Source organism: Sorex araneus, chromosome 4 (assembly GCF_027595985.1).
Source record: "Sorex araneus isolate mSorAra2 chromosome 4, mSorAra2.pri, whole genome shotgun sequence".
In the NCBI taxonomy this organism is placed as follows: Eukaryota; Metazoa; Chordata; class Mammalia; order Eulipotyphla; family Soricidae; genus Sorex; species Sorex araneus.
In genome coordinates, this window is record NC_073305.1 from 64162632 (window position 1) to 64170901 (window position 8270).

The 8270-nt window shown below is 39.1% G+C and overlaps 1 non-coding gene across 1 annotated transcript; it reads left to right on the plus strand.

Moving 5' to 3' along the window:
• Nucleotides 1–637: 637 nt before the first annotated feature.
• LOC129404763 (U2 spliceosomal RNA) lies at nt 638–836 on the plus strand. The gene has a single exon (XR_008630115.1). It is a non-coding gene; the product is annotated as a U2 spliceosomal RNA (small nuclear RNA).
• Nucleotides 837–8270: the final 7434 nt, after the last annotated feature.

An 8270-nucleotide genomic window follows, 5' to 3' on the forward strand; every position in this document is an offset into this window, starting at 1 on the left:
ACCCATCCTCTTTAAAAATGTGCGTCCGTTTTTATTTTTCAATAAAAATCACCGTGAGCATATAGACAAGATGTTTTCTTTGAGGACATGATCTGTTATATCTGATCTTTCAACTTGTCAGTAAAATCTTTTCTCTATTGACCACTGTCACTCATTGATTGCCCCCTGGAGTGGCAATGGAACTAAAGCTTCAGTTTATGTAATCCTGCATACAACCAGGCATAAATGACTCCTGAACCTGCCTGTTGCTTTCCCACCTGTGATAACAGTCAGTAATTAGTGGCTAATAGTCGGGCATCAGTAACCAATCACAAACTACTCCATGGCTCTGAAGCTCTATGAGTAAGAATGCAATACAACAATGACTTCAAATTGTGTAGACAAACCACAAACCCCAAAGGTGGTTTAAATAAAGAGATCTTTGCTTCAAGATTATTTCTAGACTCAGATTTCTTATGTTCTGGAGTAAGAATCAGATTTCCTGTGTTCTGGAGTATTCCAGAATTTAGAACAAATTCAGAAAAAGGATGGTAAAGAGTGGACTAGTAAAAAAGATGATGCTCTGATTGAGTCATATTTTATTCATCATTATTCTGCACAAGCTCATAGATTCTTTCTTATTTTAAGACAAAATTTGATTACATTTTTGCCTTTTGGCTAAGACCAAGTGTAGCATCAGTTCATATCAGTTTAATATCCTATTTGTCCTCTGTCTGAAGATGATTTATTAAATGTATTTTTGGAGCAGGGAAATGGAATGGGAGTTGGCTTGTGGAATGGAATAGAAGCATGCATCGATCTGATATTGCAGTACTTCCAGGAACGGTGTGCCCTCTGGGGAATAGTGTTGTGTTTAAGAGGAGTCACTCACCGACACAGAATGGTCTCTTTCATATGTAGGACTTGGAGATGCACAGTGAGGTAGCAGCAAAGATCCAAAGACAGTTTCTTGGGGATTAGGATGAGGAGCGACCCACGCAACTGAGTTGGGAGTGGTGAGAGGGAGTGCTATTGTGTTCTTTGGGGGAGGTAGACGGGTGATAAGTGTGATATTGAAATTATGCTCATAAGAAGCCATTATTACTAGTATTGTAAACTGAGCAATCATAATAATAACAGTAGTAATAAAGACCAAGAAGGAAAAAGAATAAACTTCTATGTGGGAGACAGAGTAGCCACCACTCCTTCTTGCCTCACTTCACAGCTTCTTTCTCTCACTCTGGCTGATCTTCTCCAAGGCAGGAGTGTCCTGGTACCTGCGTTGATTCCGTTCTTGATGTCACCTGCAGGTCTTAGCTCCTGAAGTACAGTGTATCTCTCCTTTACCCTGTTAGTCCTTTTCTCTCTCTCTCTCTTGTTACTTTTTTGTTCTCTTTTTTGACTGCCTTTGGCACTCCCAGGAGAGATAGTATGTGAGTCCTGGATGCAGCTGGATCCCAAAGCAAAATAAAATTACACTATCAAAAGTTAAACTCTTTTTTAAAAAAAGAATTTTACCATGTCATCTTTCTTAGCAGCCAATGGATATTTTTCTCCAATATCTACAGGTGAAGATTTCACTTACCAGCTAGGCCAGAAACTTGATTTTGTTGACAACTAGAAGCCAGAATAATAGTCTGGAAGTGAGTCTTCAATTTAAAAATTATCAGTTTATTAAAAAGCTCAAGAGAATTCTCAACTTCTTATTCAAGAATTTAAGGTCCATGAAGAAAATTATTTGAAAGGTTTTTAAGTTGTAATTCAAGGATAGATAATGTCAATGTAGCCAATATATTTTATTGGGGGGGAAATGTGTCAGGAATAGTTAGTGTTGAACTAAAAATATAGATATTTTTGTATTAAAAAGTATCCAGAAATATATTTTAAATGTCAACAATCACAGCTGACTCTTTTCAGAGAGACTTGAGTTTATTTAGCCTATGACTTTGTAGCGATGAAACTTCCTCTAGTCTGAAGAATCATTTTGAACTATTTGAAATCATCCAGTTATGAACTAAATTGTACAAAGAATCTCCATTTAGGAATAACTTCTAAGGCATTCTTTGCCTTTTAAATCATCAAAACAATATTTTTAGACTCAATAGAGCGCAAACATTTTCTAGTATACTCATTGTTCTGTCATCCAAGTAAGTTCAATTGTGAGATTACTTTATTTCCCTAACTTTTGCTTTTTCATATTAGGTTGGCATGGTAATTTCTTTTCAAGGGCCCTAATATTAAGGGCTTTATATGAGGTCAGATAAATTCACAGGTGCAGAAATAGATCAATTTCCACAGAGTTGAATTCTAAGCTCTGTTTATATTTAATATAAGACTTTTAGTTTAAAGTTTTTTCTTATTTGGTATAGTGTTGGTAAAGAACATTTCTAGCAGAAATATAATTTTCATTTAAATATACTTTTCAGATATAGGAATTACTAAGTCAGTGGAACTTTAACAATTTTGGTTCATACTTCTCTCTTGGAATTCGACAGTAAAGCAATTGCCAGTAAATGTCTTGCTATGCAAAAGTCATTTTATAGGTGTACTGTTTTTTTGTGTACTTGCCTGGTAGAATTTGAAGGACTTCAGGGATACTTTCCTCTCAGTACAATGACCATATTTATATCTGAACTTCAAGGATACTTTCCTCTCTTAATATGATGGCCATATTTATATTTATAACATTTCAAAATAAATGCTATTTATTTATTTAGATGGTTTGGGGTCACATCCAGTGCTGCTCAGGGATCACTCCTGGAGGTGATTGGGGCCATGTGTGGTGCCAGGGACTCAACCCACATCAGCCGTATACATAGCAAGTGCCTAACACATTGTACAGTCTCTGCCCTCTCATATCTGAATTTTCGGGGTGTGTGTGCATGTGTGTGTATTTATGTGTGTGAGAGGGAAAGAGAGAGAGAGAGAGAGAGGTGGTAGGAGGGCCACAACTAGCAGTGCTCTCAGGGATACTCCCAGTCCTCTTCTTGGTAGTTTGACCCTGTGGTGCCTGGGGACTCATGAGTCGCTTTGGATAAAATTCAGGCCTTCTGCATGCAAAGCATGCACACAGCCTTTTGGCTTAGCCCATTGGATTATTTCTTCTTGGTCCCTGGCTTTTTTTTCTAAATGCAAATATGCTGGAGTGGATTTTCACTTAAAGTGATTTCTAATGCGCCACGGGAAACTTATTAAAGTTGTTTTTTCTGAGCTATGGTAACAGAGAAGGATCTTCATTAAAGGGGAGGTAAGATGATCAGAATGCCACCTTCTTGATATTGTTCAGGGTTTAAACTAACTATGACAAACTGCAAACTGCAATCATCTCTGCTATGAAATGACTTCAAAGTTTAAGGAGAAATTTATAAAAGATGTCATTGAGAGTCAAACTAAGGTTAAAGAGTAAGCAAGTGCTTACATATTTCTTTGACTGCTCTGCCTTCATATGCTTGGGTAAGTTACATCAGATGAATACACAACATTAGGAAAAACAACTATTCTTAATGAAGAAAGAACTTTATTCAAAACTTTAAAGTGATCCCTTAAAATTGCAGTCAACTCAACCACACTAATCTGAGTAAAGGAAGATGTAAGAAACAATGGGTTTGAATCTCTTATCCCAATACATGTTGCCAGTGGAGAGAGTGGAGAGTTGGTGACTGCAATACAAAGAGGGTGCTGCCAAGCTACCTGCGACCCAAGCATGAGGATTCTCACTTCCACCTGAGGTTTTGAGACGCCAGGGGTTCTGCAGGGACAGTGAGGGTTTTTCTCTTCATAGAAAAGGTAAACTGGAGTATTGACCTTTGCCCAGGCTTCCAGATTCATGACCTGTTCTCAGGGGAAAGAATTTCAGCTCCAGGTTGATAGTACAGAAGGTAGAGCACTTGCTTTGCATGCGGCTGACCCAGCTTCCATCCCTGGTATCCCGTGCAGTCACGAGAGCCTGCCAGGAGTGAACCTGAGTATTGAGACAGGAATAAGCTCTGAGTGCTGCTGGGTGTGAGTATAAAACAAAAGCAAACAAAAGAAAAGAATTTCAGGAGAGGAAAAGTAGGAAATAAATAAATGTTATTAAAATATGAGCTTCTTCAGAGAGATGAGAGAGAATCCTAACCAGCTTTACAGAAAAGGTCATTTATGGAATTTTTTTAAATTATCCTGGTTGGATGTTATCTGTGCAGATAGGAATTAGTGCCTCAGTGTTGTCAAATGGGAAAAACTTTGAACATTTAATGATCTTCTTTATTAGTTTTAATATGATCTTTTTCTTTTGTTGAAGTATCTCCTTTCTGGATGGGGCCTTGTCTTTCCTGTTTGGGCTACAGCTAGGTCATTCAGGTCTCAGTTTCTGCTTCTCCAAAGGAGGTTCCAGCCATCCCACTATCGGGCTGGCAAATGGGTTGGAAATAAAGTAATCTTTTTTGAGATAGTATCTTGGTTTTATATCTTAGATATAAAACCAAGAAATTAGTTTTTAAAACCAAGAAATATAAAACAAAGAAATTAGTACTTGCCACCACTCCACACACCCACTAGTGCACACCCGAATGCACACACACACACACACACACACACAACTGAATACTTATTTGACTTAGAGCTTACAATTTAGAGCTTAGAACTTAGACTTACAACTACAATGTAGGGCATTTTCTTTGATTCTTCTCCTAGGAACTGATAAACATTCATAAGCATGTCAGACAAAGGTTTAGATAGACACTTTTGAGATTTTTCCTTTACTTTTCATCTCAAAGAGAGTCAAAGCAAGGTCTTGACTTACTCTCCTCAGTTCTCAATCAACCCTGTGAGAGTAGAGGAGGTACTTTTGTTGCTGATGGGGAGAATCAGGACTAGAAATAAAACTCAGATTCAATCTCCAGTAAGGTTCCAGCTCTTATACTTATGTCACAAAAATAATTCCTGGAAGAGGTAGACGGCAAAGGAAAATAGTTTTATTTAAAAAATAGAAAAGAAGCCTCCATAGGTAAGGAAATTATGTACTCCAGTGTAGGATAACATTGAGTTTGTCCTTTCAGCCTCGCCACAGGGAACTTAGTTTACCTTAAAGCAATGAACTTTCTGAATGGACACAGGAAGACAGTTAATATTATGCTTTTTAACTTGGGAACTGATTGGCTCCAATAATATTTACTCTTGGGCTTACGCTTTCATGACACAGTGTCCTTAGTTCCTAGCACCCCAAAAGCAGGGTCCCGACGAGGGACAGAATGAACCCAGGGAAATCTGTGAGCTGCCCTGGCATCGAAATGGGCCAGGCCAAAGTGCTACAATACTCAACTATAAGTTGAGAACATGATAATAGACAAATGCTGTCATGATCCAAAAGTAACAATGAGATTAGGACCCTGCTGGGTTTAGGAAGACTCACCTGGCCGGAGGACTCTGATCTGGAATATATAGTGAATGTCCTCAGGAAGAACCAAACTTAAATGATATATCTTTTACTGTACTCATACAGAATGACTTTGCTAGAAATATTAGAAGTAAATTTACTATAACTGTTTAAGTGTATTACTATGAGGAAGGAAGAAAGCTACACACCCTTGTTTGGATCCCACCCTTGAGTGGATCTCCTAGTAATCTGGAGTAATCTCTTTAGATGAGATTTTGTTAATCTCCTGGAGAAAAGGTCTTACCCTTCTTTGTTGATTTGTTAGTTTTCAACCCACTTTTGTGTAACCACCCTATATGATTGCTATATAAGCTAAGATTGTAACAGAAGCAGGGGCAAGAGAGAGAAGAAGCAGAGGCAAGACAGAAGACATAAGGGAAGACACAGAAGCAAGGTAGAAGAGCCAGAGGCAAGACAGGAGACACAAGAGAAGACACAGAAGCAATAGAGAAGACACAGAAGCAGAGACAGAGAGAGGTTGGAGGAGACCAGAGGAGAGACTACAGAGAGAGAGACAGAGATAGAGAGAAAGACAGAAGAGAGCACATCGGCACACACAGAAGCAGAGAAAAAGGAGGAGCCATTCCGATCCAGTCCATACACAGTGGCTCTAGAGCACAGAACGCGAGTGGTGAGAGAGAGAAAGAGAGAGAGAGAGAGAGAAAGAGAGAGAGAGAGAGAGAGAGAGAGAGAGAGAGCGCACCACCCCGAGAGCCTGTGAACAACACAAGACACATCACATCACCGCCTTGCACGCATGCCTTTGTATTTTTTACACTCCAGATTGGGATGTAGGTGATTCCAGAATTGAGTGTGCCATAAAGTAAAAAGAAAGTGAAAAACTCAGTGTAGAGGAATGGGAAGTTAAGAATGAAATATGTAAAACTTGCTTATATTTATTAAACATTTAATTTAATTTTTGTTAAAATTTAAGATTTTTTAAAATTTATAACCTGACCAATTTAATTCAAATTTACTTAAACATACACAATTATTTTATTTTTTCATACTGAACTTTTCATAAAACAAATGCCAATTAAATGATATCTTTATAAGGTATGCATAACATAAACATTTGTGAAATATATATATCTATTATAGTTTAGGTAAGATGATTGCAATAGTGCTAACATTCATGGTATAAAACACATTGTTACAGCATCTTTGCCACGACCAAAGTGTCACAGACTCTCCCTCACTGTCCTAATACCACTTCTGTCTTTAAATCTACCACTTATTTCCCCACACACCATCTCCCTACTGCTTGGTAATCTCAGTATTGAGATCAAAGATGAAGTTTTATCATTTGATATTATCTTTTCTTGTTTGTATCTCTATGTACCAGAGAAGAGTGAGACCATCTGGTGTTTTTCCACATCTCTTCACTTAATATGAACCACAGTTTTATTCATGCTGCTGCAAATTGCAATATTTCATATTTTTATATAATTGAGTAGTATTCCACTGTGTGTTATATATCACAATTCCTTGTCCATTTATCTGTTGTTGAACATTTGAGTTGTTTCCGGTTCTTAGTTGTGGTAAATAATGCTGCATTGATCATAGGTCAATCCACATCTACGACATCGGCAACTATTGCCCAATGTGCCTGTTGTCTGTCATCTATAAGTTGTTCACTCGTGTCATCCTGAATAGAATACACAGAACACTAGACGAAGGACAACCATGCGAGCAAGCCTGGTTCTGAAGGGGATTCAGCACGATAGACCATATCCACACAGTGACCAAACTCATTGAAGTTTTGAAAGAGTTCAAGATGCCGCTCTGTCTAACATTCATCAACTTAAAGAAGGCCTTTGATTCTGTTGAGACTGAAGCAGTCATCGATGCCCTAGACAAATAGGGCATTCAAACTCAGTATATCAAAATCCTCCACGAGCTGTATTGTGGATTCACCACCAGGATCTAACCATTCTACAAGGAAGTGATCATTGATGTAAAGAGAGGGGTGCGGCAAGGTGATACCATTTCACTGAAACTCTTCAGTGCCATCCTTGAGAACATCATGAGACAACTAAATGGGAAGGAATGGGAGTGAAGATAGACGGGGAGCAATTACAACACCTCTGCTTCACTGATGGCATCATTCTCATAATGCCAAAATTAGCCAAGAGGCACAAATGCTGGCCGACTTCGACCACGAGTGTGGAAAGGTCGGATTGCAGCTGAATCTCAACAAGTCAATGTTCATGAAAAATGAACTGGTCCCTGAAGCTCCATTTGCTCTCAATGGAATGAACATCTCCGAATGCAGCAGCTATGTGTACCTGGGTCGAGAAATCAACATGAGGAATGACTTGGTGCCAGAACTGCGCAGGAGGAAGAGAGCAGCGTGGAATACCTTCAAGAGCATCAAAGAGGTGGTTAAGAGAACAAAGAACCTCCGACTCTGGGCACATCTTTTCGATTCCACCGTCCTTCCTGCACTAACATTTGCTTCAGAGACCTGGGCCCTATGCAAACAGAATGAGAATGCTATTAGGGTATCCCAAAGAGGAATTGAAAGAGCTATGCTGGGAATATCATGTCTCACTCAAGTGAGAGAAGGAATCCAGAGTTCTGACCTCTGTCAACGGTCAAAAATCAGGGATGCTGTCTCATTTGCCAAGACATCAAAAATCAATGGGCCGGTCATGTAATGCGATTCAGAGATGACCATTGGACTAGAGCTGTTACAGACTATATTCCACGGGACGTCAGAAGACTTCGTGGCCGCCCACCAACTAGATGGTCAGATTTCTTTGTCAAATCTCTCAGTGAACGATTTGAGGGTCTTTCTGTTCCTGGAGCGAGCAGGTATCATTGGGCTACACTGCCTCGGACAGGGACAAATGGATATGTTACTGGCGCCCCC